Raw genomic sequence first — 26,647 nt, forward strand, 5'->3', positions numbered from 1 at the left:
TCTTTTACTCTACTTTTCTTCCTACTCATTTTGCATCCTATGCCCCTATGATAGCCACCCTCAACTTAGGCCACTTGCCTAAGTCAAGGTGCACAGTGTCCAAGGAGGACCAGGGCCAAAACAGGTTCATTATGATATAAATTGGAAAAGTGACAGGTGTCATAAAAAGAATAGGCTAATCAGGCTCAAAGCAGGGATTAAGGGATATTCTATATACAGGGAAGGTTATTTAGGCTAAAAGTGAGCTAATATCAAAACGGCCTATGATCCTTTCCTAACCCCTATCCTTCAACCAAGGTAAGACTAATCGGGCAAGTTCTGGATTTCAACATACAACGGGAACTGAGTAAGATCTCATACGCACTTGGCACATAAGTATATCACAAGCTACTACTTATTCAGTTCATGTAGTTGTTTATTAATGATTACTGCGTCACTAAAACTAATACCATACAAAGATGCACAATGGTTACAATTAGATGCAATTTACATAATTAAATACTCAGTCCATTGGAGAGGTGCTCAAAAATCACAAAAACATGTTAACTACCTAAGGTACTGGTATTTTCTCTAAGTCAACTACAACATTTTACAACAAATCATAATACGCCTAAACATGCCGGCTCTACTGGGAACAAGACTCCGGGGAAAAAAGGCACGACAACAAAAACCCCAAGAGGACATCAACACCCACAAGTAGTCCCACCCTTAAATTATAATCATACATTATCCCCAACGCGTCAAACTAAAACAAGAGAGTCAAAAACATACCTGTGGCACCATGGGTGCAAAGATCTGATGTCAATCACATAATACAAATACAAACAACAAAATACCTTGGGTTGCCTCCTAAGAAGCCCTAATTTAGTGTCGCGGCACGACATCATTCAGTCATCCTTTATCCCTCCCCTTAGACGATTTGAATTGTCGGCCTATCTTTCGACCTTTACTCCTTTTAGGTCCATTGAGTAAAGGTGAGGGCATAATAAGGAATGTTCTATCATGCCACTTTGAAGACTTGAACTACTTGCCTAATTTTGCATCAAATTTTTGTGTGGGCTCATTGAGAAGCAGTGTGGATCTTAAAAAGCCACTAAATGGACATCGATCTTTAGGCTTCTTGGCTTTTACGATTGGGGTTGTGGTATACCCTTTTGGAAAGATAAACTTCAAAATGTAAAAATTTTCCTCCTTATTTTCAAAATTCATCATTTGCTTGGGTGATCGACTTTCATCACATCCACCAGGCATACTATTGAAAAGTAGTTTGAATGAGAACTAACTCTTACTTCTGAAGTAGCATCCCTATTAGTATTTTTACCCCAAAATAGACTAGATTCTTCACAAGGATTGTGCTTGATTTCTTCTTTTGCCTCTAGCACCATTTCCCCAATCTTGGGATCATCCATGATGGTTGGTTCGGTTGGTTGGGAAATCTCCAAGGGTTGATCAACATCAAGCTCATCATCAGTATAGGATTCTTCCTCCTCATATTCACACTCTTTGATTAGTTTAAATGATTCCACAATAAGATATCATCTAAACATAATGTAGAAGAGCTCCTTAGATGATTGACCTCTATATCCATCTCCCCTATCCTTTCTCTTTCCTTGTTAAATGCCCTAATGTTTTGACGTATATCACATATGATACTATTCGTTGTGTCCATACAATCCAACATTAGTTGATATGCTTCAATGCCACTCTTTCTGGTGCTTCGTTCTTCTTTTTCTTGAACAAAAGACCGATCAAAATTATAAGAAGAACTAGAATTTGGGTTAGCATAATAGGGGGGCATTTGGGCAATCACTCCAATGTCCATCTTGACCACCATATACAGAACAATCATACTCCCAATAGGATGGAGATGGTGCACACATCTCTCTCGGGGAGCATATCTACAGTCTTGCAAAAGTGAGGTCCATCATAATATGGACATGGATCATCAAGATAACATTCCAACCACCAAGATCATGTTAATTCCATGATGCCATACTAGTAAGTAAACTAAAATAAAAATATACCTAACACAAGAAATAAAAGTAAACTAAAAACAAATATTTACAAGTTTGAATTCAAGCAAGTAGGCTAAAATTCCAAACCAACTCAATACGCCAAATTATTCCCTGGCAATGGCGCCATTTTTGATAGCCTAAAGACTACCAAACACACGAAATTGGCTACTAAGATGCAAATTCCAGCAACCAAATAAAGAGAAAAAAACACATAGAATGGAGATGAAAAAGAAGAATGCTTAAAATTAAAGGATAGATAGAAAGAATGCTTAAAATTAAAGGATAGATAGAAAGACCCTTACTCCTATTCAGTGATTAGAACTAGAAGATGACAAAATCTTTAACACACTTCACAAATAATAGTTCAAACCTTCCTCTTAGGTGACCCAAAGGAAACACTCTTCCTCAAGTACACCTTTCTTGCCAAATTATCCAAAACAAGTGAAACCCTAACTTCAAATGTTCTTTGACCAATTTCGGATTCTAGCTACAAACTAAGGACTAAAAACTAAAATGAGAAATAATCAATCAATTCATCAAAGTCTTCTGAAAATACAAGCTAAAGGGTCTATTTATACTATTACTTAACAAAGGACAAAAATGCCCTTAATGAGGACTTAAAAGGAGGCGCCTATAGAGTGCTCTTTTGGAGTGTAAAAAGTCTTTATTATCCTTTCTTTGAGGCACCTATGGAGTGTATAAATTGCCCTCCTTCCTAATCTTGACCAAGGCTTCAAAATACTCCATAAAGTCTTTAATTGCTTGTCGATTATGAAACCTTGACCCTTAGACAATATCTTGTGCTCTCGAGGCTCATTGGGCTTGTATCATCCTCTCCATCTTGAAGGAATTTGTCCTCAAATTCAGATCTTTCAAAAACCAAAGAGAGAGCAAAAACAAACACAAAATCCTCTTGGTAGGAGGGTTAGTATTAGCACCACACTTATATCATCAACCCATGGTTGCTCACACTTGACATACATCCACATATCCTTGGTTTTTGACATAAAAAGCTTAGCATAAAGTATAACAAAGACAGGAATAACATCAATATAAAAAATAAGTGAGCACGACCAGCAACTATATCCTTCATATCTCAAGAGTATTCTGGGGTCCAATGGAAGTAAATGATGAAGATTTAAGTCGAGATGGTCCACTTCTTTCACTAGGTTATCAAGTTCACAATCATTCAAGGCATTACCCACCACTAGGACAAACACAATGTCATTATGAAAAAGATTAACATAAGGGCTTTCATTACACACGTTCAAAGGACCATATACTTTATCAAGATCAATAATACAATTATGCCAAGGGGGTACACTTTTGAAATACACCCAACTATCCTTTGTTACAATCATGAAATACTTACTACAAGCATCACAAAGGACATGGTTAAGAGAGATATCAAGGAAAAAAGAATGCAATCCGAAACACATCCTTCCCCACCCCAATAGTATACTAGGATCAAATGGATGAAATAGAAAAAAATCTAAGCCGAGGTTAGCCATTCCTTTTACTAGAGAATCAAACTCTCAATCATCTTCATTCAAGAAAGGAAAAGATCCACCAAGCTTACTGCCTCTACATAATATCAATTCAAAATTAACATGGTTATCATCATAGGCAAAGAGGTAGTATAGGAAGGAATCAAGTGTGAAGACATCAACCAAGGTACTATCATCAACAAGAGGGTCATGTAATTTGTGAATACTCTTGTCACATGATAATGGAGCCTTATTCAAGTTATAAGTGCTAGCACTAGATGGACACAAATCATTCTCGCGAAAAGAATTGATTTTATCATCTAAAGGATCAACTAGTGCTTGCATACTCACAACATGAGTTTGGTCCTTATACAACCTATCAACACCAAGAGTATTACAAAAGGGGGATTCATACAGTTTTTGACTAATTCAATCAGAAACTACACCACTTTGGCTACTACGAGCTACATCACAACAATTCAAGCTTTTAGGAGTGTAGAAAATAGCTTGGTTACCTTGAAGATTATGAGAAGTGTTTTCTTCACTTTGTTTCGCATCATGTCATCCCTCATGCTGCACATTACAAGGGAATATGTCAAGGTTTCCCTTTGGATTCACTTCTTCCTCGCTTGTCCCACAACGGGGACTTTAGGCCAAGGGCTTTAAGAAAACTTCCTTGGGCTTCTCCTCGGCACTTCTAGGGTCTTGAACCTGCACATGAGAAAATAAAATACTAGGCAAAATGCTAGTATCTGGCTTAGTGAATAAAAAGGGTCCTTTGTGGACAAGATCCACAATCAAGCATTTTTTCCCTTTCCAACTTCACTACCCATGGTTTTCCCTTCCTTTTCCCTTCTTTGTTCACATTTTTTTTGTACCTCACTAATAATTTTCTCTCCATCTTGAGGCTTGGCCTCACTCTCTTTGGTTTCTAACTCATGGAGAGGAGTCATTGTATTTTGTGAAGTATAGGATCTTTGGACTTGAGGTGTTTAGAATTGTGGATAGTTTGGTGGACATAGTCTATCAACTCTCGCTCTAATTCTAATCATGTCACCCCTTATTGAATCTATATCACTCCTTATAGCATCATTTCCGCTCTTCATTTCTCGACTCAAGGCCTTCATTTGGGCCATCAAAGCTCCCATAACATCATTTCCCAAAGGTTGGAAAGTAGTACCTTTGGTTTCCATGGAAACTGTACCTATGAAGTGCAAAAAACAGCAAGCAAAATAACCTACAAAACGAGCAAATGAGTTAGTTCAAAAGCCTCACTTCACTCACACTCAACCTCACCTTACACTTGGCTTCACAAGTGTTAGAGAACCGGCAATACTTGGCATGTTAGGTGAGAGGTGAGAAGCTTTGAATCAGAATGGATCTTCATTTGAAATGACTCAAAATAAGTGATGCACAAGCTTGAACCAACAAAAATACTACGACTTGAAAATAAGAAAAGTACACAAAAAAAATCGAAGACGCGAAATAACAGACTCTAATCTAATTACCAAACTAGTAGGTAATTACTAGCTTACTAATTAGTAATAGAATCAACACAAAAGCAACTAGAAAAAACAAATAGAAACAACGAAATCTAATTTTAGAACTCAATTTGGCCGATTAACTAGTGATGACGTGTCAACTTGTGATTGGACATTGAGTTTTCAAATTTTTCAACCCTAATTCTTAAGTCTCGGCCTAGAACCCCTTTGGTGAAGAAGAATTTCATTTGGGAGGGAAAAATGAAGGTTTGAAAGCCTTTTTGGAGCATCAAATGAATTCAAAAACAAATGGTCCCCCCTTTGTATTTGGAATTTACTTGATTTTGTACTTTGATTTTGTACTTTGATTATTCCTTTGTCTTCTTTGGATGACAATGAATATGCGAAGGAATATTCTTTCACAAACACAAAGTACACTCTCTTTCTTCCCCCTTTTTTGGATCAAACACACTCTTTGAATATTCTTCCTTAGCAAGTCTTGATGAACATGGAAGAACAAGATGAATATTTAAGAGTTGACCAAAGTTTGACCCCTAACCAAATGAACTCCAAATCTGATTTTTTTTTGTAGATCTAGGTTCCTTAGGCCAAGGTGAGCTCAAATAACAATAAATCCCAACCAACCAACGTCTACAACACAAAAACCACATGGATCTAGCTTCTTGAAGCTTCAAAACATCATAACCATGGTGGATCTAGCTCAAAATCAACCAAACTTCACTCTAAAAGTATATCTAAACTTCCTAGGTGCTAGGGAACAAGAATCGAGCACTTGAAACCAAAAAAACAACATAAAAACATGTAGATCTAAGATCAAAAATTCTGTCAAAACACAAAAATGTGAAACATCTATTTTTTTCTTGACTTTTGACTCTTTTTTTATGAGATTTTCTATATAAAAACACTAAAACCAAGATTTAGGGATGTTGGAACAACCCTAAACAAGGCTCTGATACCAAATGATAGACTTAAAGAATACCAAACACACGAAATTGGCTACTAAGATGCAAATTCCAGCAACCAAATAAAGAGAAAAAAAGACATAGAATGGAGATGAAGAAGAAGAATTCTTGAAATTAAAGGATAGATAGAAAAACCCTTACTCCTATTCAATGATTAGCACTAGAAGATGTTTCAAAATCTTCAACACACCTCACAAATAAGAGTTCAAACCTTCCTCTTAGGTGACCCAAAGGAAACGCTCTTCCTCAAGTACACCTTTCTTGCCAAATTATCCAAAACAAGTGAAACCCTAACTTCAAATGTTCTTGGACCAATTTCGGATTCTAGCTACACACTAAGGACTAAAAACTACAATGAGAAATACTCAATCAATTCATCAAAGTCTTTTGAAAATACAAGCTAAAGGGTCTATTTGTACTATTACATGCCAAAGGACAAAAATGCCCTTAATGAGGACTTAAAAGGAGGCGCCTATAGAGTGCTCTTTTGGAGTGTAAAAAGTATTAATTATCCTTCCTTTGAGGTGCCTATGGAGTGTATAAATTTCCCTCCTTCTCTTGACCAAGGCTTCAAAATACTCTAAAAAGTCTTTAATTGCTTGTCGATTCCGAAGCCTTGACCCTTAGAAAATATCTTGTGCTCTTGAGGCTCATTGTGCTTGTATCAATTTTTGATAACTCTCAACTTACACGTCAATTTAGTGCAAGGTGGTCATTGTCAATATATTTACCTAACTTTGGAGTCGGGGTCAAATTCACAGGGAACAATGTGAGTGGCGATTAAACTAGTTTGAAACTAAAGCTACAAGTTAAATTCATACAAATGATACAAAAATATAAAATAGGGGTTTTTGATGATCAACAAATAATTGTTGGTCACTTTAGTTTCAGTGTTTGTAATCAAGAGTTTATGGAAAATGAAAATTATGTTCACTATGGGTTTTGGTACTTGACAGATGCTAATAGTGATTCAAGATTCTCACGATAGGTAGGAACAACAGATTGTGTTTATCGAAGTTATGCCTAAATGTGTCTCGACCTACTTAAGCATTTAATTACCTAATCCTCTTGGACTTAGGGAATTTATATTCACTGACCAGACTTCACCTCAGGTTAGTTAACGTTGTTACAGCATCAACTATTAAACGGAAGGTTGGTAGCTTCTAAGTCCTTGTCAATAATTCACTTCCTACTTGATAGCCCAAAGGTAGGCTATACACGAAATTGGTTACTAAGATGCAAATTCCAGCAACCAAATAAAGAGAAAACAACACATAGAATGGAGATGAAGAAGAAGAATTACATGAAATTAAAGATAGATAGAGAGACCCTTACTCTTATTCAATGATTAGCACTAGAAGATGTTTCAAAATCTTCAACACACCTCACAAATAAGAGTTCAAACCTTCCTCTTAGGTGACCCAGAGGAAATACTCTCCCTCAAGTACACCTTTCTTGCCAAATTATCCAAAACAAGTGAAACCCTAACTTCAAATGTTTTTGGACCAATTTTCAGGTTCGAAGAGCTAAAATGATAGCCCAAAGGTAGGCTATACATGAAATTGGTCACTTAGATGCAAATTCCAGCAACGAAATAAAGAGAAAACAACACATAGAATGGAGATGAAGAAAAAGAAGCTTGAAATTAAAAGATTGATAGAAAGACCCTTACTCCTATTCAATGATTAGCACTAGAAGATGTTTCAAAATCTTCAACACACCTCACAAATAAGAGATCAAACCTTCCTCTTAGGTGACCCAAAGGAAACACTCTTCCTCAACTACACCTTTCTTGCTAAATCATCCAAGACAAGTGAAAACCCTAACTTTCAAATGTTCATGGACCAAGTTTCGGTTATAAGGGCTATAACTACAAGACTAAATCTACAAACTATGAGTAATACTCAATTTCCATTCATCAAAGTCTAATGAAAATACAAGCTAAAGGGTCTATTTATACTATTACATGCCAAAGGAAAAAAATGCCCTTAATGAGGACTTAAAAGGAGGCGCCTATAGGGTGCTCTTTTGGAGTGTAAAATGTCTTCATTATCCTTCCTTTGAGGCACCTATGGAGTGTATAAATTCCCCTCCTTCCTTCTCTTGACCAAGGCTTCAAAATACTCCAAAAAGTCTTTAATTGCTTGCCAATTTTGAAGCCTTGACCCTTAGACAATATCTTGTGCTCTTGAGGCTCATTGTGCTTGTTTCATCCTCTTCATCTTGAAGGAATTTGTCCTCAAATTCAGATCTTGAAAAAAACAAAGAGAGAGCAAAAAAAAAAACAAAATCCTCTTGGTAGGAGGGTTAGTATTAGCACCACACTTATCATCAACCCATGGTTGCTCACACTTGACATACATCCACATATCCTTGGTTTTTGACATAAAAAGCATAGCATAAAGTATAACAAAGACATGAATAGCTCCAATATAAAAAATAAGTGAGCACGACCAGCAACTATATCCTTCACATCTCAAGAGTATTCCGGGATCGAATGGGAGCAAATAATGAAGGTTTAAGTCGAGATGGCCGACTCCTTTCACAAGGTTATTAAGTTCACAATCAGTCAAGGCATTACCCACCACTAGGACAAACACAAGGTCATTATGAACAAGATTAACATAAGAGATTTCATTACACACGTTCAAAGGACCATATACTTTATCAAGATCAATAATACAATTATGCCAAGGGGGTACACTTTTGGAATACACCCAACTATCCTTTGTTATAATCGTGAAATACTTATTACAAGCATCACAAAGGACATGGTTAAGAGAGATATCAAGGTAAAAGGAATGTAATCCGAAACACATCCTTCCCTACCCCAATAGTATACCAGGATTAAATGGATGAAATAGACAAAAATCTAAGCCAAGGTTAGCCATTCCTTTTACTAGAGAATCAAACTCACAATCATCTTTATTCAAGAAAGGAAAACAACCACCAATCTTACTACCTCTACATAATATCAATTCAAAATAAACATGGTTATCATTATAGGCAAAGAGGTAGTATAGGAAGGAATCAAGTGAGAAGACATCAACCAAGGTACTACCATATACAAGAGGGTCATGTAGTTCGTGAATACTCTTGTCACACGATAATGGAACCTTATTCAAGTTATAAGTGCTAGCACTAGATGGACACAAATCATTCTTACGAAAAGAATTGATTTTGTCATCTAAAGGATCAACTAGTGCTTGCATAATCACAACAAAAGTTTGGTCCTTATACAACCTATCAACACCAAGAGTATCACAAAAGGGAGATTCATACACTTCTTGACTAATCCAATCCGAAACTACACCACTTTGGCTACTACGAGCCACATCACAACAATTCAAGTGTTTAGGAGTGTAGAAAATAGATTGGTTACCTTGAAGATTATGAGAAGTGTTTTCTTCACTTTGTTTCACATCATGGCAGCCCTCATGCTCCACATTATAAGGGAATATGTCAAGGTTTCCCTTTGGATTCACTTCTTCCTCGCTTGTCCCACAATGGGGACTTTCGGCCAAGGGCATGAAGGAAAATTCCTTGGGCTTCTCCTCGGGACTTCTAGGGTCTTGAACCTGCACATGAGAAGATAAAATACTAGGCAAAATGCTAGTATTTGGCTTAGTGAATAAAAAGGGTCCTTTGTGGACAAGATACAATCAAGCATTTTCTTTCCTTTCCAACTTCACTACCCATGGTTTTCCCTTCATTTTCCCTTTTTGTTCACATTCTTATTGTACCTCACTAATAATTTTCTCTCCATCTTGAGGTTTGGCCTCACTCTATTTGGTTTCTAACTCATGGAGAGGAGTCATTAGATTTTGTGAAGTATGAATCTTTGGACTTGAGGTGTTTGGAACTGTGGAGATTTTGGTGGATGATGCACTATCAAGTCCACAATAGAAGAATCTAGCAACAACAACAAGATGAACAAGCTAACATAAGAACTACAAGTTAAGCAACAAGGTGCTAGTGAATCGAAATAGGCCACACCCGGCTTCACTAGACTTCAAAATTATAATGACAACAAGATGAAAGATTACAAAGAGTACAATGTTAACAACAAGAACAATAAATGGCAGGAACTATAGTGAATCAAAATCAGCACCAAATGGCTTCACTAAGTTACGGCAATAGATTCTAGAGTACAAAAATGAAAGATAGTAACTTGATACAAAGATATCCTAGAATCTATGAACCCTAACTTGAAGAAAGGACCCTAAGACCCAAAGATTTCAGCACCAAGTTCTTACTTAGACCAAGAGGAACTCATGAACCTCAAGATCTCAAGTTTCTAGCCAAGAAACAACACAAGTGTAACTACACTTTGTTGGACAGATTTCAGGTTCTACTCTCAAGAACAAGAGAGAGAGAAATGTTCAATGTTAAAAGACTTGTTGTTGTGAAATATGAAGTATGAACTAAGTGCTGAAAATAACCCTACTAGCATCTATTTATATTTACACACATTATAAAGGATAAATGACCCTCCTACCCTTCAGTTATGGGGCTCCCTTGGAGTGTAATTTATTACACTTCAAGGCTCCTCTTCACACTTAAAAAACATTTAAGCTCTTTGGTGTATCAAGTTCCAATTCACACACGGCCATTTCCATGAACATGGCTTGTAGTTTTTGTAACTCTTGAGCTTGGCTTCCTGTGAATGGTCGAGAATATATTGGACAATTTTGTACGCCCGTATCATCCTCTCCATCTTGAGAGGAATTTGACCTCAAATTCAGCATTTGGTCATCCTCAACCGTATCTACTAGAGAAAGATCACACATGTTGAAAGTGTTGTGCACTTGGTATTCCGGGGGAAGGTCAATCTTGTAGGCATTATCATTGATCCATTCAAGTACTTGGAATGGTCCATCGCCTCTTGGCATCAATTTGGACTTTCTTTGAGATGGAAACCTATCCTTCCTAAGGTGAACCCACACCCAATCTCCCAGTTCAAGAATAAGTTTCTTTCTTCCCTTGTTGACTCTCCTCGCAGTGTCTTGATTTTTCTTCTCAAGTTGAAGCCGCACCTTCTCATGTAACTTCTTCATCGAATCTGCCCACTTGATTCCATCAAAGCTAATCATAGCATCACTAGGAAAAGGAGTTAAATCCAAAGGGGTAAGGGGGTTGAGGCCATATACGCACTCAAAGGGAGTCATTCCCGTATTTGAATGTATGACACGGTTATATGCAAACACAATCAATGGTAGGTGTTCCTTCCAAGAAGTCAATTTTCCTTTAACCATGGTACATAGCATAGCACCCAAAGTCCTATTTACCACTTCTGTTTGGCCATCGATTTGTGGGTGGCAAGATATGGAGAATAACAACTTGGTTCCAAGCCTACCCCACATGGATTTTCAAAAGTGACTTAGGAACTTAGATTCTCCATCACTCACAATGGTCCTCGGAACACCATGCAACTTGACAACATTATCAACAAATAAAGAGGCCACACTTGGTGCATCGTCACATTTAAAACATGGAATAAAGTATGCCATCTTAGAAAACCGATCAACCACAATAAAGATACTATCCCGACCTCATCTAGTCCTTGGAAACCCTAACACAAAATCCATGGATATGTCAAGCCAAGGGCGTAAAGGAGTGGGCAGCAGGGTGTACAACCTGTGAGGTAGGAGCCACGATTTGGCTCCTTTATAATCTGCACATTGGCCACAAATCTTGGCCACATCCTTGTGCATTTTTGGCCAATAGAATTGCTCCCCCAATATTCCAAGGGTTCTTTCGATCCCAAAGTAACCCATTAGACCGCCATTGTGTGTTTCTCTCACAAACAACTCTCTCTAAGAATTGGAGGGTACACACAATCGTCTATCTTTAAACAAGTATCCATCAAACATGACATAGGGATTTATACCCCTCATCGAATCCCACTTATCCCTACCCATTTCTTTGCATTCCCTATAGAGAGGAGAAAAGTGAGGGTCCTCGGGAAACAATTCTTTCAAACTCTCAAAACCCATCAATTTTGAAGATAATGTTGACACAAGAACATTTTTTTTTAGACAAAGCATCGACTACTACGTTGTCCTTACCCTTTTTGTATTGAATAACATAAGGGAAGGTTTCAAGAAACTCAATCTATTTGGCATGCCATTTGTTAAGCTTGTCTTGTGCCCGAAGATGCTTCAAGGATTCATGGTCCGTTCGGATCACGAACTCCTTGGGCCACAAATAATGCTGCCAAGTGGCCAATGCTCGAATCAAGGAATACAACTCTAGATCGTACGTGGAGTAATTTAGAGTTGTTCCTTTGAGCTTTTCACTAAAATAAGAAATGGGTTTTAAATCTTGCATCAAAATAGCCCCTATGCCTACTTTACTAGAATCACACTCAACTTCAAATGTCTTATCAAAATTGGGCAATTATAATAAAGGCGCGGAAACGAGCATAGCTTTCAAGGTTTCAAAATCCTTAGCTTGCTCTTCACCCCACTTGAAGGGTTAGTCTTTCCGAATGACTGTGGTCAAGGGTGCAGCTATGGTGCTAAATCCTTTAACAAACCTTCTATAAAAACTAGCCAACCCGTGGAAGCTTCTTACTTCACTAATGGTTTGCGGGGTTGGCCAATTTTTGATAGCATCTATCTTGGACTCATCCACTTCGACCCCTCTTGAACTAACAACAAAACCCAAGAAAACAACTTTATTAACACCAAAGAAGCACTTTTCTAGATTTACATACAACCTTTCTTTTCTAAGGACATCAAACACAAATTGTAAATGCTTCACATGCTCATCTATTGACTTACTATAGATCAAGACATCATAAAAGTATACAACAACAAACTTTCCAGTAAATGGCTTGATCACGTGATTCATTAGCCTTATGAAATTACTTGGAGCATTTGTTAGGCCGAATGGCATAACCATCCATTCATAGAGACCAAATTTGGTCTTGAAGGAAGTTTTCCATTCATTACCGAGTTGCATTCTTATTTGATGATAGCCACTCCTTATATCAATCTTGGAAAATAAACACAAACCATTCAATTCATCAAGCATATCATCTAACCTAGGGATAGGGTGATGATATTTTACCATAATCTTTATTGATGGCTCGGTAGTCCACACACATATGCCATGTTCCGTCTTTCTTAGGCACTAGTAATACTGAAACCGCACACGAACTCATGCTCTCTTTAATATACCCTTTGTTGAGGAGTTCCTTAACTTGATGTTGCAATTCTTTGGTGTTCGTAGGGTTGCTTCTGTAAGTTGGCTTGTTTGGCAATTGTGAGCCCGGCACAAAGTCAATTTGATGCTCAATTCCCTGAAGCGAGGGCGATCCTTGTGGAAGTTCTTTGGGAAATACATCTTCATAATCCTGCAACACACAAGAAATCAAAGGAGAAATGGAAGAATTAGGGGGGTTAGTGTTAAAACAATGAGCCAAAAGGAGCATGTCCACATCATAATCCAAGATGAGTTCCTTCTTTCTAGCCAAAATCACCATGTTTTCTTACCCATTTGATGTTGAGGCAGTCCCGGAAAACCTTATTTCTCCACTCACGGTTTTCCCCTCCATTTTACCATTTTTGGGTTTCTTTCCCTTCTTCTTCAACTCCCTCATCTTTTGATGTAATTCGTTCACTTGTGACGGCAAAAGAGGATAAAAAGTAACCTTTCGACCATCTTTCTCAAGTGATATCGATTAGACCTCCCATCATGTTTGGTAGACCTATCATATTACCAAGGTCTACCTAACAACAAATGACATGCTTGCATCGGTATCACATCACAAAGTACTTCATCTTGGTAGTTTTCTACCTTAAACTGTATTACACACTGCCTCGTGACCTTCAATTCGCTGCATTCGTTCAACCATTGCAACTTGTAAGGGCTAGTATGAAGTGTAGTTGGTAATTTCAGAAAGTTCACCATAGCAACACTAACAACATTCACACAACTACCACTATCAATCACCAAAGTGCACACATTCTCCTTTACAAGGCATTTAGTATGGAATAGATTTTCTCTTTGGCTAGGGTCGTCTATTGCCTTACTAATCATAGCGCGTCTAACTACAAAGTTTGGAACCTCACACTCCCTTTCTTGTGGGTAAATAACTTCACCATCATCATTATCATCATCAAATGGCCTATTTTCAGTTTCCTCTCCATCTTGAGGCTTATCCTTATCCTTCTCTTTTTCAAGACCCACCTCCTCACTAAGGTAATACAATCTACCTTTCCATTGGATCATGTTGCGTCGATTTGGACATTCATTGGATTTATTCCTCAACCTTGGCACTTGAAACATTAGAATCCTTTTGGGTTAGGATTCTTGTGAACTTCTTGTTTTGGAGGAATTTTGTGAATTGTTTTGGGCTCGGGCAGCCTTGAAGTGGTGGGCTAGTCCTAGTTTTTGGGCCAACCCAAAGAGGATTGAACCATATCCTTTATTCTAGGCCAACCCGAGGTAGATTGTCCCCTTGCCTTGAACGACGAACTCTCTTTAAGTTCCTTTTTAATCTCAAGAGCCGCTTGGAAAATACCTTCAACGGTATCAAACTTGTGAAGTGTTAAACGAGTGGAGATCTCTTTGTTCAACCCACACTTGAATCAGATAATGTCATGACTAATTTGTTCCCCACGATGATTAAGTTTCAACATGAGTTGTTAAAACTCATCATAATATGCCATCAAACTTTTATTTCCTTGATGCAAGTTGTACAATCTAGCAAGCAATTCATGGCGATAGCTCTCAAGAAGGTAGCGTTGCCTCATCAAGTACCTTAACTCTCAACCAAGGTGGTGGCTGACCATCAACTAATTCATCAGCAAAACATTTGATGTACTCCCACCAAGTGATACCAAATGATGCACTATCAAGTTCACAATAGAATAATCTAGCAACAAAAACAAGATGAACAAGCTAACATAAGAACTACAAGTTAAGCAACAAGGTGCTAGTGAATCGAAATAGGCCACACCCGACTTCACTAGACTTCAAAATTACAATGACAACCAGATGAAAGATTACAAAAAGTACAATGTTAACAACAAGAACAACAAATAGAAGGAACTATAGTGAATCGAAATTAGCAACACACGGCTTCACTAAGTTACGGCAATAGTTTTAAGAGTACAAAAATGAAAGATAGTAACTTGACACAAAGATATCTTAGAATCTATGAACCCTAACTTGAAGAAAGGACCCTAAGACCCAAAGATTTCAGCACAAGTTTTTACTTAGACTAAGAGGAACTCATGAACCTCAGGATCTCAAGTTTCTAGCCAAGAAACGACACAAGTGTAACTACACTTTGTTGGACAGATTTCAGGTTCTACTCTCAAGAACAAGAGAGAGAGAAATGTTCAATGTTAAAAGACTTGTTGTTGTGAAATATGAAGTATGAACTAAGTGCTGAAAATAACCCAACTATCATCTATTTATATTACACACAAAATGAAGGACAAATGACCCTCCTACCCTTCAGTTATGGGGCGCCCTTGGAGTGTAATTAATTACACTTCAAGGATCCTTTTTACACTTAAAAACATTTAAGCTCTTTGGCGTATCAAGTACCAATTCACACACGGCCATTTCCATGAACATGGCTTGTAGTTTTTGTAACTCTCGGGCTTGGCTTCATGTGAATGGTCGAGAACGTATTGGACAGCTTTGTACACCTGTATCATCCTCTCCATCTTGAGAGGAATTTGACCTCAAATTTAGCATTTGGTCATCCTCAACCGTATCCACTAGAGAAAGATCACACACGTTGAAAGTGTTGTGCACTTGGTATTCCGAGGGAAGGTCAATCTTTTAGGAATTATCATTGATCCATTCAAGTACTTGGAATGGTCCATCGCCTCTTGGCATCAATTTGGTTCAAGTACATGGGTAAGACTTAGGAGCCCAAGTTGTATGGTAAACAATATGTCTTATGTCACTTACTTTCCAAGGTACGACTAGATTCCATATAAGTTGTATGGAGATGGTACGAGAGGAGTTGGGCAATTGTATGATTAATAGTATTAAACCCTTGAGGTATTGCCTAGTGTATGAGTTAGGGGTACTACTCGTATGATTGGGTACAAGTGAGGTTCCCAAACTGTACCTAACTGGGTTTGTTTTTCAGCTTTTAAGCTGAGGGTATTATGGATATTTCCCACCCTAAAACGCTTAAGACCTCAGTCTTATAACACTTTGTGGCTTTTCATAACTCACTTGGAAAGATCAAAATACTCCTAAAACTCTCTCAAGAAGATTGGGCTATGATTTTCTTTAAGTGTTCATCTAGAGGCTCAAGAGTCAAGTTCTTTCCATGAATCTTTGTGCATAAGGAATGTTACTCCTCCCTCATTGTTGGTTCAACTAAATACATATTTTAATGAATGGTTTTTATGATTTAATGGTGGGTTTATGTTGGTTTTAAAATATATGTTGGGGGCTTTTAGTTACTAATGGCTGGGTAATGTTTTCCTATATTTTGTTTATGGTTTTTTATGTTATAATATTGGTTTGAACATGTGGTTGCATGGGAATGGTCAATTGGTTCATGGTTTTGGTTTTGGAAACTATATGCCCTCAAAATGTTTGATAAAATGCCAATGAGAGTGTTTTTGTCGCATAGTTTGACTATTATTAATATCTTTGTATTGCATAATAAGGTAATAAAAACTAAATTGGTTTGATTATTTTTAAATGGTTTAGAAAGGCCTTGGTGGCCGTAGAACCTAAATTTATGATTTTGGAATGAAATTGGTAGTAAACTCAACTCACTTGCACAATTGTATTTGGTTTATGCATTACTACTTGGTTTGGTTTGTTCTTGAGACTAATGCACGACATTAATGGTTAATTTGTTAAGGTTGGTTTTGAAAACCTTGTGGGGTACATGGGAATCCCCCAACTGAACTTATAATGAAAACCTTGTGGGGTACACGAGAATCCCCCAAGTAATTTTTATAATAGAGTCTGTGGGGTACATGGGAATCCCCTTAAGTATTGGCAACGACATTACTTTCAAGCTATAGTTGGTATGACGATACCACTAGCTATTAGCCTTAACAACTGACTTTTGAAATTAGTGGTTTGGTTATGGGTTAAATATTTTAATTTGGGAAATAATTGCGGGTTATAATGACTAGTTGTAAAGGTGATTCCAAAAGGTTGATACCGGAAAATCACATTTGCCGATATAAGGATTGGTCTTGATAACCACATACTTGTTGGGTACAAGGTAATCCCCCAAGTATATACACGTACATATTTATCATAGAGGGCAAAACATATAAGGGAATCCCCAACCACCTATGGCATCTTTAGTTTGTCTGGCTACATGTACTGCGGCCCCTCTAGGGGGTAACAGTGGACCCATATAGCCAGTGGGTGGATTATGAAGGTAAGTCTACATAAACTATGTAATGGTTTCAAATGTATATTAATCCCAATTCTCTTTCCCAGCATAATATATATATATATATATATATATATATGTATGTGATTGCATATGGTTATTTACCTTGGTTTTGAATAATGGCATTAATCTACCCTTACTCCTGAGTACATGCTAGCATTCAACTGCTAACCCATCTTTGGGTGCTATATCCCCATGCAATGCAGGAACTGGCTATACTATCACACCTCCTGTTTAGTGACTTGGTGATTCGGGGATAGCTTGAGTCAGACTGAAGTGGTGAGCTTCCATTCTTTGGAAGGCCTATTATATGTTATGGTTTATCTTATGCTTTTACTATTCTCTTGACATTTGTTTTAGGCTATGGTCTGGGGCATATCCCCAATTAGATATTCTTGGACATTGTTTAGAGGCTTTGTATAGACAATTGTGGACTTGGGTATATTATTGTTTGGTTTTGTTTAGACGGTATGACTTTGTTGGGTTGGTCTTAGTTCTAGACTTATCCCAAAGTCATTGAAATTTTAATACTCTATCTCATTATACATTCGAAATTCATCTGACATGAGTTGTATATTGGTTGGTTGGATTGGGTATAGGGCATGGTCTCTGGTCTCGGCCGAACTTAAGTTGCCTGATATAAGAAGGACTTTGGTTTGGGTCGTGCCAGATTGGTATCAGAGCCTCAGTTTTGGTGTCATGGGGTATCCACAAAGACATGTCAAGTAGAGTCTCTTTTATGGGTGTATAGTGTGACACAGTTATAAGGGATAGGGTACGAGGCATCTAGGAATGTTTGACATTCTTGTTGTTCTATTTTTAGGCTATATAGTCTAAGGTCTTTAACTCTCTCTTAAATCTTCTTTTGTTCACCTTTCAAATCATGCCCTTTTAACAATTTGAAGCTCATGAAAACCCACCGATCCCACTCGAGGTTAACATGGACAAATCTCATCCAACTCATGGGGTAAAGACCCGATCAAGGGTTGGAATTTTTGATTCCCTCATAGAGTTCTACCGATCTCCACTATCTTGACTCCAAAAGGTGAGACACATACTCGGTCACCCCAAAGATATGTTACCAATGCTGAGTTTCAATGTTTTATTAAATTATTATTCTAGATAGTGACATCTTGGTCATGACAGTCTAGTCTTCATAGTGTGAGAAAGAATAAGGCAAGATCGATAAATAGGAGGAGCAATAAGTCTCAATATTCAAATTGGGGAAGGGTTCAGAGAAATAAGGGTAGAGGTAGTGGACAATGGTCTGAGCAAGGGAATTCAGGAAGTCCCCAAGTGGTTGTCAGTGTCCCTTATCCTTAATTTTCTAGTGATTATTATTTTTGGGCTGGTGGAGCCTAGTTAGCCTCATCCTATCCTCCCTGCCAATTTTATGGCCTGTTACACCATAGTTATTGCTATAAAGGGAGGAATCAGTCTTTTAGGTATGGTCAGTCACTACTTCTACACCAAGGGGTGCTACTTTTGGCTTAGGCACTAACCGGGACCAATCTTATGATCTCACTGCCTGATAGGAGTTCAAGGCATCACCTGATGTCATTACTTTTATGTTGAAACTCTTTTCTTGTGATGATTTCTATTTACTTGATTTGAGGACCACTCTATCTTATGTGACCCCATTTGTGGCCGTACATTTTGGTTTTGGTTTCAAGGTTAATTTAGACCTTTTTTCTATTTTTTCCTTAATAGGTGACTCTGTGATGCTAGAATAATCTATAGGGGGGGTGTGGTATTTGTTGGTAGTAAAGAAATCTTGGTGGATCTATTTGAATAGACATGGTTAACTTTGATGTCATACTGGGGATGGATTGGATGCACTCTTACTATGCGTCTTTAGATTATCAGACCCATAAAGTTATCCTTAAACTTTCTAATGAGCCAATTATTTGGTAAGAGGGTGTTTCCCTAGCTCTTAAGGGGAGGTTCATGTTGTATTTTAGGGCCAGGAAATTAATTTCCAAGGGGTGTCTTTACCATTTGATCTGAGTTAAAGATTCCAAATCAAAAGGTCTTTCATTACATTCCATTCTCGTGGTTAATGGATTTCCTGAGATCTTTCCTAACGACATTCCTGGTATCCCACCCGATGGAGAAATTGATTTTAGGATTGACCTCCTTTCTGAACACTCATTTTGTCCTTATCCCTTTTTATAGAATAACTCCAGTTAAATTAAAGGAGCTTACAAAATAGCCAGAGTATCCTTTTATAAGGGTTTTTCTGCCCTAGTGTTTATCCGTAGGGTGCTTTCATTCTTTTGTGCATAGAGGGATTGTTTTCTCTGGGTATGTATACATTATTGACGGGTGGATAAGGAATTTAAGGTGACCTCCTCATGGGATGGACTATATATGTATATTCTATATGAGGGTACTTGGTTGGTAGTGTATGATTGTTGATAGACGCTAAGTTTTAACCTTAGATGTTGATTTTGGTAAAGGGAGTATGTTATTTTGAAGATAGCTAGGGAGAGTTCGAGGGTAGATTGGTAGGGTTAGAGGGGTGAATGGAAAAGATGAGGTTGATGACTCATGGGATACAGGAGTGGGAAAGTTGTGTCATAAAGGCCGGAGGTCTAGATTGAACTGATGGATAAGGGTTAAGTCATTGAATGGGTTAGGGCATAGGGTTTGTGAGGCTATGCTGGACCCCAGGTAGAATCTGGATAGATGAGGTTTTAAGTGTAAAAGCGCCTTCCCTAGTACATGTTCGTAGTAATACCCCTTAGAGAAGAGTGTTGTGCTTATAGGTATAGTAAGATGGAGATCGAAGGTCAAATCTTAAATTTTCTATTAGCGGTGGACTTCAAGGAAAAGTCGGGGTGAATTTACTTCGATTCTATCGATTCTCTTCTTTTGATTAAGAGGGCACTCTACTAGTGTTGCACACATTCTAATAGTACTTATACCTAAGGTCCGCATTCTATGTGCCGCGTATGTCCATACTCTAGTACCTGGATCAAAGGCAATAATGGTCCTCAAAAATATGAGCTTCCAGGAGTTCAAGATCTATGCCATGATAATCATGATTCATATATTCATGTCTTACATCATGCTTGGTTCCAAGAAATAGTAGTTTTAAGCGGCAATCCTTGCTTTGTTCCTTGAATATGAATCTTGGCTTTACGCTACACTACCTATGATGTATGCAGTCGTGTTTCTTCTAATGCCTAGTCCCAAGGACTCGAAAATGGTGTGTTTATGTTAGAGTAATCCTTCATTTATAACCTGGTTCGTTGCTTTGGAGAACTTCATTCCTATAATATCATATCTTATTTCACAGGTCTCGCCTTTAGTAGTACGACAAATATGAGTCGTAATTGGAGAGTTCCCTCTCTTTTTTTATGTTTATACTCTGGAGGGTAGTAGTGGCTGTGGCAGGGTAGTAATGTCTTAGACGAGGGAATAGATGTCATTGGTGGTGAAATTTTGTTGGTGACTAGTAAAGCTCAAGTTATAAGAATAGATGGAAGAGTAAGATGAAATTTGTCTTATGAAATAGTTAAGGAGGGGAAGGCAGTGAAAAACTTTGTGATGGTGATTGAAGTTTCTAGATTTTAGGTTAGAGATCTATAAAGTGGGGGTAGAGAGGTAAGCTTGAATGTAGGGGGTTGAAAATACCCAACTATTGTGTGATGAGGTTATAGCTCCTTGATTAAGGCATGAGGTTTACAGATTATAGTGATAGACAGGGTGGTATTATCAAAGTAGTGTAAAGTATAGGTTCCCATGGCTTCCACTAGCACCTTTTAACTCCCAGTTAGTCTTTAATATGAGATAGACACGTGGTTAAAATCAGGCCTTCTAGTTATGTTTTTGAGGGAAAGTTAGAAGTTGAGATAGAGAAGTGTTGTCTTCATGTTGACGGATCGGTGGAGAGTGTGTCTGTATTTAGGGGATATTAGATGTATGGGTTGGGAGGAAGGAGCTACTTGGGATGCTGACGAGGACATAAAGTCAAAGTATCTGCATTTATTCTTCGTTCTGCAAATTCATACGTAAGGTATATATTCTTTATAACATCTTGTTTTCTAACTTGTTTAAGGGAAGGTTTGATGGGTAATAATGTGTTAAATCGTGATTTTGCTTGCCTTTGCCTGTCATTCGATGATGAATAATCTAAGTGTGGGAGAATCAAAACAGCCTAAGTTTGACCCTTGCCATCATACGACTTGAGCTTACTATTTGTATGATGTGGGTATGACTTAGGAGCCCATGTCGTATGTGGGTATGATAAGCTATCACCACACTTAATTGGCTAATAGTAAAACAATGATCTTTAATATTTACCAAAGTGCAAAAGTTAGCTTTGTTACCTTAAAGTTCATGAAAAAGATCTTCTTTACCTTGTAGAATTCCCATCAAAATGTTGGGATATGCTTCAAGCCGTTCATTAAAAGAGTCCATCCTCTTGGTTAGATTTGGCTAAGGCATTCATCACATCATCACAGTTATTCTTCTCTTTGGGAGTTGATGCTCCTCTATTAGCCATTATTGTACCTACACACATATCCTTACTAAGAGAAAATAAAGTTATATTGGGTTTGTGGAAACTCCCTCACTTCACTCCTTTCAGCTTCTCATTTTTCTCTCTTGGGTTGCCACTCTGTACTCCCTTACTCCTCTCAATCTTTCATCTATCATTTTTGTTGGGTGTGGAGTAAGTGTAATTTTCTTAATGATTGGGAATGATATATGAAAAAATATGATTTTTATACCTTACATATTCAATACATTCTCTTGTACTAACATCCCTAATGGGGCACACTGTGTTTTATGTCGCAGGAATAGGTACTCTAGCTATAATAGATCTCCCCATTAAAAGTGCAGATATTCAGTGGCTTGTGGTGAGCTCCAGGTTGATTCGGAGCTTTGCCGAGTCTGTAGCATGCATTTTTGTATTATATTAGTTAAGTGTATGGAGAGGTCCTGTCCTGACCTAACCTAAGCTGTCCATCTCTTAGAGGCTTTGTAGAGTTAAACTAAAGTGCAGTTGGGTCTTGTCTTTTGGTATTAGAGGGTTCATTGGCCAAGTTAGGCATGCCTATAAGCCTACGTATATTGATATTTTATTTGAGCATCTTTCTTATACTTGTCACGGTCTTAGGATTATCACAGTTACATATACGGTAAGCATAGGTAATAAGTTTGTTCTCTCGGTCCGCTAGGGCATCGGGTGCATGTCCATCACATTAGTTTTTGAGGCGTGACAATTAGAGACAACCTCTCTACTTCCTTTGAGATAGTGGTATGGACTGTGGACCCTTTACCCTCCCCGGACCCTACTTTGTGGTAATACACTAGGTATGTTGTTTTTGTTGCTGTTGTGGACGAATTTACACCCTAACATATATTATTTTGTAATTTGTATCCTACCCTAATTATTTTTGTGATTCACATTCTATCCTCTTTATTTTCATTCAAAATAAGAAACTATTCTTATTTAAAATTCACGAGGGAAAGTGTAAATACATGTAGGAAAAAATTATAATATTTTAAAACCCTATCATAGACGTCGAAAAATCCTCCTTGTGCAAGATCAACAATAATCTAGGAAGAAATCCCGTATCCAAAACAAGAACTTTTAGGATGTTTTGTGAGTAACCAAATGTGTGGATATTTGAAACAACCTGATTTTGGTAAATCACCAATGGCTACACTATTGTCAGTGGCCTTCACAAAGTTTACCTTTAACCCTTTGTTTAATTTTCTTTATTTAAAATTATAAAATTAAATTAAAACAATTGAAGTAGATTTAAAAAATCTAAACCAACATATGTACTATATTAAATTTCATATTTAAGAATTTCTAGACAAAGAATCACTAGAACAGATTTTGTAAGGAACAAAAAATAGTAAGAATTGTGACAACACCTACCCCAACCCATCCACAGTAGGTAAAACAGACTCAACGTATGAAATCAACTCATGATAAATTGAACTAGTAAAACATCGATACAATTAAATCAACTTGGAAATCAACAATTTATCATTCTTTAACTTCACCCAAAATGCCCCAAATATCCAGGTTGAAAACCACGATTTGAAGATGAAATCATTAAAATAGTCATTGGAGAATGTGTAAAAATATTGAATGAATCATATAGAAAGAAGAAATATAAAATGAAAACTTTTGAATCAACTACTTGAAATAAATCTTATCCCCTAAGGATCTAAACTAAAGGTCCTCATAACAAAAAATTCTAGAGCTAACAAATCTAATGAACTTCTCATATAACATATAAGATTCTAAATGTTGATCATAGTCAATCATACTACTCCAAAACCTTCTAAAACTAAAAGCCTCATAATACCCAACCAATCTACCTTGAGAACCATATCCCCTGTAATAGATTAAAACACCATGATACAGCTACAAAGAGAGTTGAAACAATCAAAAAACACCAAAACTCACAAACTAATAAAGGATTGTTGCATCATTCACTACTAAATAACAATTTCTTCCTCATACATAAGAGAATAAAGGTAAATAACCTAAAGAGATGAAGACTAAGAGAAACAAGAGAATAAACAAATGCAATAAAGTAAGATAGATAGCTTGACATACGAGATTACGAGAAATAGGAACCAAATTGTGTATCAAACGATAAGACCCTTAAGACCCGCAATTACAATACCAAACTCTTACGGTGACCACTAAGGGAATCAACTCTGCCTTACAACCACCGTTTCTAAGCAAAGATCAATAATGGCTTTTCCAAGCCTTTTTCTACTTGGCTTTTCAAAGCCCTACACTATACTTTCAAAGAGAGAAGAAGAAGTCTTTCAAATATCAACAATAAACTAATGAGAAAATAAGCCTAAAGAGTCTATTTATAGCTTCTTACATAAAATACCAAAATACCCTTAAGGGCTCCTATGGAGTGTAAAGAAATAGTACAAAAAAGACTAAAACACCCTTAGTGAGTGTTTACACTCCAAGGCCGCCCCACTAATGCTTCGTGGGTCCCTTTTTCTTCAACCTTAAAAATGTGAAACCTCTTGGAACCCTTTGGTAGGCATCAACACAAGTCCCAAGCAATCTTCCAAACATGGTTTTGCTCTATTGTAATTTCAAAATGAGTCCTCCTTGCATGTCCTTGTACCCTCAATATGACCAAAGCTTGAATCTTCACGTATGGGCCTCGAATGATGTCATCAAAAGCTATGATGGCCCTTTGATTCCCCAACGGTCCACTACAACCTTAGGCCAATTTAGCACATTTGGAACTCTATATTGTGCAAACCAGTCGGTACCCAAGCATACATGACCTGGTGACAAAGGAAAGATATCGGACCACACCTCCTCATAGTATTCAAATTGGGTGAAGACAATCCTCACTCTCTCGATAAACTTATACCCATCCAAGTAATATGAAACAAGTAAAGGTTCTCAAAACAACCCCAAATAGTCAACCATGGGTGCATAATGTAGTTCTTATGGCACCAATCATCTAGCACGAGGAGGAAGCCCGGTACCCCATAAATGCTTATCTTTCCGGAGTGAACACATCTTGGATCCACATTATAGAGTTTAGGACAACCCATGGGCCCATGAGTACCCCTCGGCCTTAGAGATGTACTCTCTCTTCTTCTCATGGGACAACCTACACTATACCTAGTATACCTATTCACACCACTTCGACCTTGATAAGATGTACTACAAGGTGAAGAATATGAATCTTCATGCTCCACACGTGCAATCTCACCATGGATCTTATAAGCTTTGCGAAGGAAGGGTACCTTACACCAATTCTAAGTTCAGAGTGGGAAGTGTAAGACTCCTCACATGCACCAACTTTATCAAAAGAACCATCACAAGGCCCTACATAATCTCCATATTCACCATAAGCACTAGGAGTTTCATTTACCTCATTTTCTCCCTCAAAATCATAACTCTCAATTCTGCCCATGTCTTGATCATGGCTATGTTCATAGCCCCCATAATCTCTAACATCATCATAGCCATAAAATCCCTCACTACAATCATAGTCTCCCATGTTGTAGTCACAATAGTCCAAGGCTCCCAAGATATGTTCCCCTTACATCACCTTGTACCTACAAAATGAACAAACAAGATTAGTAGTAAAAGCTCCTCCCCAACACTCGTATACACTTATCTTTGTGATCCTCACAATTGGAGCGGCGAATATTGAAAGTTGCTTATACTCCGATAGTCACTAAGGTGTCAATCACTACTTAGCGGCCAGAATAGATTCTTGTTTAATCAACTCAAGACACAAAATAAAATCTACTTACGAACTTGAAACAAAGAAATTCAATGAATCAAAATTAGAAAAGTACACAAAGAATGAAAACATAAAGAAAGGACTCAAAACTAATTCACAACCTAGTAGATAGTTACTAGTTTGTCAATTAGTGATGGAATCAATATGCAACTAAGAAACAAGAATAGAAACTAAGAATCCAAAAATTTGAGCTAAAAATATGGGTGTCCAAAGTGATGATGTGGCAGCTTGTGATTGGATGATATTTGTAATTTTTTTGTGTTCTTCACTTTGAGTTTCGGCCAATCCTCAATTCCAAGAGTGTATATTCAGTTTTGGGGGGGAAATTGCAAGGTTTTTGGATCCTTTTCAAGCTTCAAATGAATTTGAATTGAATTGATCCCCCCTTGTACTTGCACTTGTACTTGATTATTCCTTCCCTTTTGTTGTTTTCTATCTTTTGGATGACTAGAAAGGTGCTTGGAAATTTCCTTGAACAAGTACTACACTCTCTTTTCTTCTTTTTTTTAAGGTCAAACACCCACTTTTGAATATTCTTCCTCAACAAGATATGAAGATGAGGAAGACAAGAACATTAAAGTGTTGACCAATGTTGACCACAAGGCAAATGACCTCCAAATTTAAATTTTCTTGAAGATCTAAGGTCTCTTTGCCAACCCAAACACAAATATCACAAAATCAGCCCAAAAATGTCACAACCACAATAGTACAAAACGTGACCCACCCTCAAATAGCTTCAAACACAAGCTCAACAATGGTGGATGATTCAAAACACCTCCGATTTAGCTCAAATCTTAGATCTAGACATATTAGTGCTAGGGAACAAGGATCTATCACTAGAAACTCACAAAACACACCAAAATAAAGTAGATCTAAGTATCAAAATATGCCCCAACACACAAAACGAGATTTATAACTTTTTTTGTAAGATTTTCGATTTTCTACACTTCTTCTAGTGTTAGGAATAAGGATCTAACACTATAAACACACAAAATACACAAAAATAAAGTCTC

General features: G+C 37.4%; 1 pseudogene; it reads right to left on the reverse strand.

The window, feature by feature from the left end:
- Positions 1-4,150: 4,150 nt before the first annotated feature.
- LOC124890438 lies at positions 4,151-25,385 on the reverse strand (annotated as a pseudogene).
- Between the last annotated feature and the right edge of the window lie 1,262 nt (positions 25,386-26,647).

Source organism: Capsicum annuum, unplaced genomic scaffold (assembly GCF_002878395.1).
Source record: "Capsicum annuum cultivar UCD-10X-F1 unplaced genomic scaffold, UCD10Xv1.1 ctg1744, whole genome shotgun sequence".
Lineage (NCBI taxonomy): Eukaryota > Viridiplantae > Streptophyta > Magnoliopsida > Solanales > Solanaceae > Capsicum > Capsicum annuum.